Raw genomic sequence first — 10,464 nt, forward strand, 5'->3', positions numbered from 1 at the left:
GTTTTTGTCAGGAATGGGTGTTGGACTTTTGGTGTTGAATGCCTTTTCTGCATTGATTGAGATGATCATGTGATTCTTTTCTTTCCTTTTATTTATGTGGTGGATTATGTTGATTGATTTTCTAGTGTTGAACCATCCTCGCATACCTGGTATGAATTCTACTTGGCCGTGGTGTATTATTTTTTTGATATGATGCTGAATTCTATTAGCTAGAATTTTGTTGAGAATTTCTGCATCTATATTCATGAGAGATATTGGCCTGTAATTTTCTTTTTAGTGGTGTCTTTGGGTTGCCTGGTTTTGGTATCAGAGTTATGCTGGCTCATAGAATGAATTTGGAAGTATCACTTCCTTTTCTATGTTCTGAAATAGTTTGAGTAGTACTGGTGTAAGCTTTTCTCTGAATGTTTGGTACAATTCTCCAGTGAAGCCATCTGGGCCAGGGCTTTTTTTTTTTTTCTTGGGAGTTCATTAACTTTTCAATCTCTTCTCTTGTTATGACTTTGCTCAGATTTTCAACATCATTTTGTGTTAGTTTAGGTAGGTAGTGTGTTTCTAGAAATTTGTCCATTTCCTCTAGGTTTTCAAATTTGTTGAAGTGTAGTTTTTCATAATACTCTGTTATGATCCTTTTTATTTCAGTTGGGTCTGTTTTATTTCTTATTTGGGTTATTTATGTCCTCTCCTGTTTTCCTTTTGTCAATTTGGCCAGTGGATTTTTTATTTTGTTGATCTTTTCAAAGAAACAATTTTTGGTTTTGTTGATTCTTTCTATTCTCTATTTCATTTGTTTCTGTTCTGATCTTTATTATTTTCTTTCTTCTGGTGGCTTTGGGCTTCTTTCACTGTTCCCTTTCTAATTGTTCAAGTTGCGTAGCTAATGTTTTGATTTTGTCCCTTTCTTCTTTTTTGATGTGTAAATTGACCTCTGAGGACTTCCTTTGCTGTGTCCCAAAGGTTTTGGTATGATGTGTTTTCATTCTTATTTGATTCTAGGAATTTTCTGATTCCATCTCTGATTTCTTCTATTACCTAGTGATTTTTAAGCAGGGTGTTATTCAGTTTTCATGTAATCGATTTTTTTTTTCCTTACTCTTCCCATTGTTAATTTCTACTTTGATTGCATTGTGGTCAGAGAAGATACTTTGTATTATCTCAGTGTTTTGGATTTTGTTGAGGGTTACTCTGTGGCCTAAGATGGGGTCTATTCTGGAGAACGTTCCATGTGCATTGGAAAAGAATGTGTACTTTGCAGCTGTTGGGTGGATTGTTCTATATATGTCTATGAGGTAATGTTGGCTGATTGTGCTCTTTACCTCTTCTGTATCTTTGTTGAGTTTGTTTCTAGTTGTTCTGTCCTTTACCAAGAGCGGTGTGTTGAAGTCTCCTGCTATTATTGTGGAAATGTCAATTTCTCTTTTCAGTGCTGTTAGAATTGGTTTTATGTATTTTATGGAGCCCTGTCATTGGGTGCATAGATGTTTATTATGGTTAATTCTTCATGATGGATCTCCCCTTTCATCATTATATAGTGCCCTTCTTTGTCTTTTATGGTGGATTTTGTTTTAAAGTCTGTTTTATCTGAGATTAGTGTTGCAACTCCTGCTCTTTTTTGGTAGTTATTTGCTTGATATATTTTTTTCCATGCTTTGGTTTTTAATAAACTTGCATCTTTGTTTCTAAGATGTGTCTCTTGTAGACAGCGTATTGCTGGGTCCCGTTTTTTTATGCATTCTGTCACAATGTGTCTTCCTATGGGTGCATTTAGGCCATTTACTTTCAGTGTAATTATTGATAAGTGTGAGTTTATTGCTGTCATTTTGTAGTGCTTTTTTTTTGTGGTGCCAACATTTTCTTTTTTCCTCTTACTCTCCTGTGCTGAGTTCCTTTTGTTTGTTGATTTCTTTTGTTTTAGTAGATTCTGTTTTTATTGAAAATTTATGTTTTTCTTCTTTATCTTGATGAGCATGTTTGTTAACTTTCTTTGTGGTTATCTTGAAATTTACCCTTATCTTCCTTGGTTTCTACCAGTCTAGTATTACTTGGTATTGCCTTGCCTTCCTTTCCATTAGAAAGTTCTATACCTGCACGGTTTATTCCCTCTTTTATTGTTCTGACGTTGTTGTCATTTACAGATTAACCTCTCTGGTTTCCTGTTGCTATTCTTTTGGTTTTGAATAGTCCTTGAGAGTTCATTTCCTACATTGGTATCTGGCTGATACAATCTTGCATCCTAGATTCAGGCTGTGGTCTGATGTTGTTTGTTCTCAGACCAAAGGACTCCCTTTAATAATTCTTGTAGGTTTGGTTTGTTTTTTACATATTCCCTTAATTTCTGTTTATCTGGAAATGTCCTAATTTCACCATCATATTTGAATCAATGTTTTGCAAGATGTATTATTCTTGGATGGTAATTTTTTTCTTTCAAGGTTTTATATATGTCATCCCATTGCCTTCCTGTCTGCATGGTTTCTGCTAAATAATCAGAGCTTAGTCTTATTGTTTCTCCTCTGTATGTGACTTTTTGTTTTTCTCAAGCTGCTCTCAGTATTTTTTCTTTGTCTTTGTCTTCAGCAAGTGTGATTATGATATGCCTTGGTGTTTTTCTTTTGGGGTCCATCCTATATGGGGTTCATTGAGCTTCTTGGACAGTCAGCTTTTCATCATATTAGGGAAGTTTTCTGTCAGCAATTCTTCTATGATTCTTTCTATATCTTCCATTTTCTCTCTCTGTTCGGGAACTCCAGTCACTTACAAATTTTTGCCTTTGATTGTATCCCATGTAATTCTTAGGGTTCCTTCATTTTTCCGGTTTTTCCTCGAACAGAGTTGTAGCTAAGTGTTTGCCTTCAATTTCACTGATCCTGTCTTCCATCATTTCAAACCTGCTCCTCAACCCTTCTATGACACTGTCCATTTCTGAAATCTTGTTTAACTTTTGGATTTTTAACTGCTGTTTTTGTGTGATTTCTAGTTGTGAATTTATTTTGGCATTTTGTTCCTGTATTATTTTCCTGAATTCTTACATTTTTTTGGGCCTGTATTTCCATGAATTTGTCTGCCTTTTCCATAAATTTGTCTATTTTTTCCTCATTTTTGTCTGCTTTTTGCTTCAACTCTTGGGTAGCTCTGAATATTAGAGATTTGAATTCCTGTCAGGTAGTTCTAGTGCCTTTTCTTCTACTGGAAAGTCATCTGGTGTTTTAAATTGGACACCTACTGTAACCACCTGTCTTTTTTTTTTATGTTTTGCTATTTTCTTCTGTCTTTGAGACATTCAGTAGTTATTTTCTTCATTTCTTGATTGTGGATTTGTTTGTTTCATCCTAGTTTTTTTTTGTTGTTGTTGTTTTATTTCATTATATCTGAGCAGGTGCAGTGTACCTCCTTGTCCAATGGGTGGGGCCAGTCACTCAGCAATGGTGCAGCAGGCCAGGTCCAGCTGAAGGGGAGAGGCTGGGGTGGGTTGTTTGTGGCATGTACTATGGCTGAAAGGGAGGGCCAGGAATTAGTGCCAGGAAGGTTCCAGTAGGCCATTCCTGTTCTGCTCAGAGGTGTGATGTTCAGTGCACGGTGCAAGTGGGCAGGAAAGAGGGGGGAGTTGTGATGTATCCAGCTAATGTGGGTATGGGAAAGAGGAGAGAGAACCAGGAGCCAAAAACAAACAAATAAACAAAGGGGGGGGGGGAAGACTGCAAAGCGAACTTGCCATTGGAGTGGAGAAATGAGAAACCAAGAAACAGGGAAAAGCAAAAAGGGATAAAAAAGGAAAAAGAAAAAGATAAGTAGATAAAAATTTGGAAAACAAAATAAAAGAAAAGCCTCCAAAGGTCCCACCAGGGAGGCCATGAAGACCAGGAAAGCCTCCCAGGCTGCACAATATAGCCTGGCTAAAGGGGGTATAGATGTCACACAGCACCACATATTCAGGAGACAGGAAAAGAAGAGACAGACAAGAACTGAGAAATGAAGAAAAACAGAAAGGGAAAAAGGGAAAAGGGGGGGGGGAAGAAATGCTCTCAGGGATTCCCGCCTACCCAGCTGCACAGATTGGAGGAGTGGACCCTAAGCTGACAGTGCAGCCTGGCTAGAAGGGGCTTCCAAGTGCAAAAACAGAAAGAAAACAAACAAAACAGAACAGAACAAAACAAAACAACAACAACAAAAAAAGCCCCAGGGATTCGACCAGCATGATGTCATGGGCCAGGAGAGTGGTTCCCCAGGTGAGCAGGGCTTTACAGCCTTTCAAGAAGAAGCAATGATGGAACACAGAGCCAGGTGTTTGAGAGAAAGGAGGGGGATGTGGTGGAAGGCACAGTAGAAACCAAAAGACACAGAGAAGCAACATCAGCTCAGGGACCCAGCTGGTGTGGGCAGGGTGAATCCAAGAGGCCCGGGGCAGAAGTAGTTGCCTCCTGGTCAAGAGAGTGCAGCTGGTGGGAAGTAGAAGAGGCCGAAGGGGGGGAGGGCAAAGAAGGGTGGGGGTTAGGAAAGCGCATATGGCTCATTACCGATGCTCTGTCTTCTGCTGGGAATTTCGTGAACCTATTTTCCTGTACTCCCTGTCTGCTGATCTGCGATGTGGGTGAAGTGAATCCAAATGGTACAGACGCTGCATTTCCTGCCTTGCTAAGCCACTGCAGCCAGCCAGGAAGCTTGGAGGTAGAGCAGCGGGGAGAGGATGGGGAGTGGGAAAGCTTGTATTGCTGGTTACTGGGTGCTCTGTCTCCTGCTGGGTGCTCTGTGAAGCTGCTTTCCCATGCTCCCAGTCAGTTGATTTCTGAAAGGAGTCCAATATGGTGGATCTGTGCTGTGTTAGCTGATAAGGAACCTCCGCACATATCTCTCCTCGCTCTCTGTCCTCTGTCAGTTTCTTATTCCATTCGGTGTTTGGCTGAGTTCTTTATCTCTTCATTTGACGCTTTGTGTTTCAGGAATGACATTTGTCTCTGTTTTACTTAGTTTTTCAGGTCTTTGTTGTGGAGGGATGCCATGGTGCTTCTGTCTATGGCGCTAGGTTGGCCAGAAGTCTCCACTTTACATTTTCTTGATGCTAGAGCTTTCCAAAAGACTAAACGGTTATTTCATCGTGTTTAAATTTTCAAAGAAAAAACAAATTAGCTATCAGGATTGGAAGTAATTGACTTACATATATGTTGTTGTTGTTGTTAGGTGCTGTCGAGTCGGCTCTGACTCATAGTGACCCTATGCACAATAGAACGAAACACTGCCCGGCCCTGAGCCATCCTTACAATCATTGTTATGCTTGAGCCCATTGTTGCAGCCACTGTGTCAATCCACCTCGTTGAGGGTCTTCATCTTTTCCACTGACCCTGTACTCTGCCAAGCATGATGTCCTTCTCCAGGGACTGATCCCTCCTGACAACATGTCCAAAGTATGTAAGACGTAGTCTCACCATCCTTGCTTCTAAGGAGCATTCTGGTTGTACTTTATATATATATAAAATTCACATACCATAAATTTCAGAGGTTTTTAGTATGGTCAAAAAGTTATGGAACCATCACCACTGTCTAATTCCAGATCATTTTCATTATTCCCAAAAGGAAACCTTGCACCCATTGGTAGTTACTCCCCACTTCCCCCAGATACTCCTCCTCTGCCAACCCCTCTCCCCGACCTCTAGCAACCAGGAATCTTTCTTTCTGTATGGATTTGCTTCTTCTAGCTATTACATATGGATAGTATACAATTTGTGGCCTTTTGTGTCTGGCTTCTTTCACTTAACAATTTTTTCCAGGTATATCCTTGATAAAGCATGTATCGGTACTTCATTTTTTTAAATTGCCAAATAGAATTCCATTGTATGGATATACCACAATTTCCTTACTTCTTCATCAGTTGGTAGACATTTCAGTTGTTTCCACTTTTTAGGTATTATGAATATTATTGCAATGAAGATTCATGTCCACGTTTTTGAGTGGATAAACGTTTTCTTTCTTTTTGGTGATATACCTAAGTGGGACTGGTGATATACCTAAGTGGGACTGGTGATTCATATGGCAATGCTCTATTTTACTTTTTGAGGAAATGCCACACTGACTTTCATGCTTCACTATTTGACATTCGCACCAGCAATGTACGAGGGTTCCAAACTCTCCACATCCTCACCAATGCTTATTATTGTCCATCTTTTTAATTATAGTCATCCTAGTAGGTGTGAAGTAATACCCCATGGAAGGTTTTTAAAAATAACATTTTAATTAAGATATCATTCACATATAGTGCAACTCACCTACTTGATGTGTACAACTCAAAGGAATTGAGAAATCAGGGTTCTGGGTTCGCACCCTTCTCTACTATGCCCCAGCATCCACCTGGACCCCACGAAGCCACCACTTAGAGGAGATTCAGCCAGTTCAAGAGAGCATTGTTAACTGAGCTAAAATCAAAGGGAACTGGCCTCCCTGAGACTGATCTCACCTGTCAGTTTTCCATTTTCTGATTCATTTATGTCTGGATTTTGGCCCTCAGGCTTCAATTTAGACAACCAACTCAACTGTGAAATGCAATCATTCAATGCCTGGAAAACAATAAGACTGAATCACAAAGAGCCTTTTAATTTTAATTAGGAAGATGTCAAACTTTTCATGAGAATAAGCTTACATCAATATCATTTGCTCTTTGAGTCAAGGCTCCTGTCAAATCTTTCTCAAACATTTCTAATGCTCTGATTAGTTCACTGAACTCAGCGTGCTCTTTTTGACAGCATACAATTTTCTGCTCCAACTGAAAAGCAAATGAAAAAAACTAAATTAAATAAGTCAGGATTTTGTAACAGAGACTTTGAGACCATAGAACTGAGGCAGGGAAAGAGGAAGCCAGATCTCTCCTCAGCTAGTCACCCTAGAGTCCAGCCAAGGCCTTGGAAAAGGAGGAGGAAGGTGCCCCACCCTAAATGCTGTAGTGAGCACAAAGTTGGGTGTTTGGAGCCCCAGAGATAGCTGTCAAGGAAGTCATCACAGTGATGGTACAGAGCACCATTCAGGCATTCCTTCCATGCCCAAATAAAAACAGTTTCCAAGCAGGTGATTGACATGATTCCCTCCCAGAGTGAATGGAAGAGCCTGACTCCCAGTAAGAGTCTGTGCCAACTGAGGACTCCAAAGGACATGACTTCACCTGGTCACTGAAGCACTAACTGGTCATGAAGAGTCTTCAGGGACCTGACTCCTGGCCTAATCAGCCTATGCATCACCCCCATGAGGCTACTCAGGTTAGTAGCTGGTCGATGTATGACATGACAAAGAATAAACCTCCTGGTGGTTACAGGGAATTGTGCAGAAAACAGGAAATGCAAAGAGGTAAGTGATGTGGATGTGCCCTTGACCTGGGGCCATGTTTCAAACTCTGAGAATCTGAGGACAGAGTCCTGCACTCAGGCCTCCTGACCTTAAAACAGATTTGAGAAAACACATAAAGAAGGGGTGATTTCCTGAGCTCTGATTATACAATCTATGGAAGTAGCTTTTTGTTACCTGCTCCTTCTTGGTCTGAAGCTGAGCATTGTCCTCCTGGACCCACTCTAGTTCAGTCTTCAGTTTCCCCTCACTGACTCGGGTTTCTTCAAGGGCAGCTTGAACCTTCAGCAAAAAATTCCCATTAATGAATTAACTCCCAATAACCAAAGGTATGTTCCATTTTTCCCCTTTGTTGCTGTTGTTAGGTATCATTGAATGGATTCCAACTCATGGCAACCCATGTATGAAGAGTGGAACTGACCCAAAGGGTTTTCAAGGCTATGACCTATCAGAAGCAAATCACCAGTCCTGTCTTCTGAGGGCCTCTGGGTGGGTCTGAACTATCAGCCTTTCAGCTCAAGCACTTAACTGTTTGCACCACCCAGGGAGTTATTATTTTCCCTGTCATTGTTGTTAGGAGCTGCGGAGTTGATTCCAACTCATAGCGACCCTATAGGACAGAATAGAACTGCCCCATAAGGGTTTCCTAGGCTGTAAATTTTAATCTTTACAGAAGCAGATGCCCAGGTCTCTTCCCCCATGGAGCAGCTCATGGGTTTGAACCACCAATATTGTGGTTAGCAGTTGTGTGTTTAACCATTGTGCCATCCTAAACATCATACAATTTTAATATTCTAAGACATGAAATATTCATCTCCCAACAAATATTTCAAATATTTATTCCTCTGCAAAACTGAACAATGAAACTTGTACAGCACTTGTAGGTAGTTTACCTTTGAGAGTTCTGAGACATTTATTGAAATAAGATATTTCAATTTCTTGATAGATTTTTCTTGTTCCAATATCTGCATGTAAGAGAGAAACAACGCATGTATTAGGATTTCAACAGAAACATGGAGTGATATGACACAAAGGAGAAACATCACCTATCTCATAGCTAATGCCTAATTTCAGGTAAAGCAGTTACTTCAGTTTGTATCAAGGAGAAAAGTCAGGCATATAAAAGAGAAACAAAGAAAGTCCTTGAAAGCATAAATATTTTGTGGCACCCACAACCTTTCTTTTCAGTGGGATACATGACTGGGTGATAGATAACATGAAAGCAAATAAAGTAGGAAATCTTTCCAGTCAAACAGCTCAAATAAATCGCTATTCTTAATGGAAGACACAAAACTTTGCCAAATTCGCTTTGAAAATTCTCTGTTCTGCACCCAGAAGGGTAGGACTGTTCAGCTTGGCTGGAAATCTCAACAGTCACCTCTCCTACAGTTTCTCAGCTCTTCCTCAGCCTCCTGAGGACAGTGCCAAACAAAGGGAAAATTACCCCAAGATCGTGGGGGAAAAAAAGTATATATTATATATATATATCTCCTTCCTAGACCCTGAAATATGAAAAGGTGCTGTGGGATGAGTGCTTGAATTCCAGGTCATGGTTCAGAAGAAGCTTCAGCTTCCCAGACGCCCACTCTGGACACTGTCAACAGCATGGAACAATGTAGGTCTTAGTTTCCTGATGTAAAAAAGGCTCAAAAGTCAAGTTATGGTAACATGGAGCAGCAAAAATCTGACCCAGTCCTGGTTCTTTGCATTCTGTTCCCTCTCAGATCACAACACAGCACCTGTCCTCTGAATGGTATCACTCAGGATTGCATTACTTCCTTCAAGTGTTTTGATATTATTCTTCAACAAAGCATGTGGACACTAGTAACAATTACTCGTTACTTTTACTTTTGTTTTTGGAATGTAATCCAGGAAAAAGAAAGGATTTTTACCTTAAATTTCCTTGCTTCATCTGAGAAAATCTTATTTCCTCTCTCAGTTTCCTGAAGAGATTTCTTTGATTCACTGATCTATACAAATATGTAATAAAGGATTCAGAAGTCAAAAACATTGTTGCAAAGCCTATCTCCAAATCAGTGATTCCTTACAGAAATAATGAATGTAGTATTTTACATATAAGATGCTTGCTTTTAGTTTGGGTTGTTTATAGACAATGATGCAATAAAATACCAAGACAAAAGAAGAAATATTAAAACACTTTAACTATAAAAAAAATAAGAAGGAATAATTCAAAGTGAAGTGATTAGAAAAAAAAAGTTGAAACGACAATTATACCTTCTGTTCATAATTGGATATCTTTTCTAGAAGCTCTGTGTTTTCCTTCCTGTAATTCTTGATCTTCTCAGAAATTTGTTCTAAACTGACTAAAAAGAGATAAAAATGATTTTTAAGATTATTAGAAAACCAGTAACAATGAATTACCCCAATGGATTAGGAACAAAGGCACATATTCTGGAGCTATGAACATAAATTAAGTCTTAGTATTACTACTATACCTGAAGGAAGTAGATCTTAGTTAATGGCATTTAAAATTTAAGAAAACAAATATGGCAGTAGGATCCTTATTTCAATGAGATACATATTTGTTTTCAAGGTTGGGGAAATACAGCAAAATGTCTTAGCTTAATATCTCTCCTTTTTCTAAGCACCATTCTTCTTAGAAAATGCCAATTAGGTCAAATAGCTCTGTGACCACCAGAGGTGAAACCAATAGGAAAATTGAACTTCTTATCTACTTATGGAAACCCTGGTGGCATAGTGGTTAAGAGCTACAGCTGCTAACCAAAAGGTCGGCAGTTAGAATCCACCAGGCGCTCCTTGGAAACCCTGTGGGGCAATTCTGCTCTGTTCTACAGGGTCGCTATGAGTCGGAATTGACTCGACAGCAATGGGTTTTCATCTACTTATACAGAATCCCTGGTGGCCTAGAGGTTAAGAGCTATGGCTGCTAACCAAAATGTCAGCAGTTCAAATCCACCAGGCACTCCTTGTAAACCCCATGGGGCAGTTTTACTCTGTAGTCGATATAGAGTCAACTATGAGTCGGAACCAACTCAATGGCAACAGGTTTGGTTTTTGTTTTGTTTTATCTACTTATACAGGGCCCTGGTGGTGCAGCAGTTAAGTATTTGGCCGCTAACCAAAAGGTCAGCAGTTTGAATACACCACCTGCTCCTTGGAAAC

This window comes from Elephas maximus, chromosome 12 (assembly GCF_024166365.1).
Source record: "Elephas maximus indicus isolate mEleMax1 chromosome 12, mEleMax1 primary haplotype, whole genome shotgun sequence".
NCBI lineage: Eukaryota > Metazoa > Chordata > Mammalia > Proboscidea > Elephantidae > Elephas > Elephas maximus.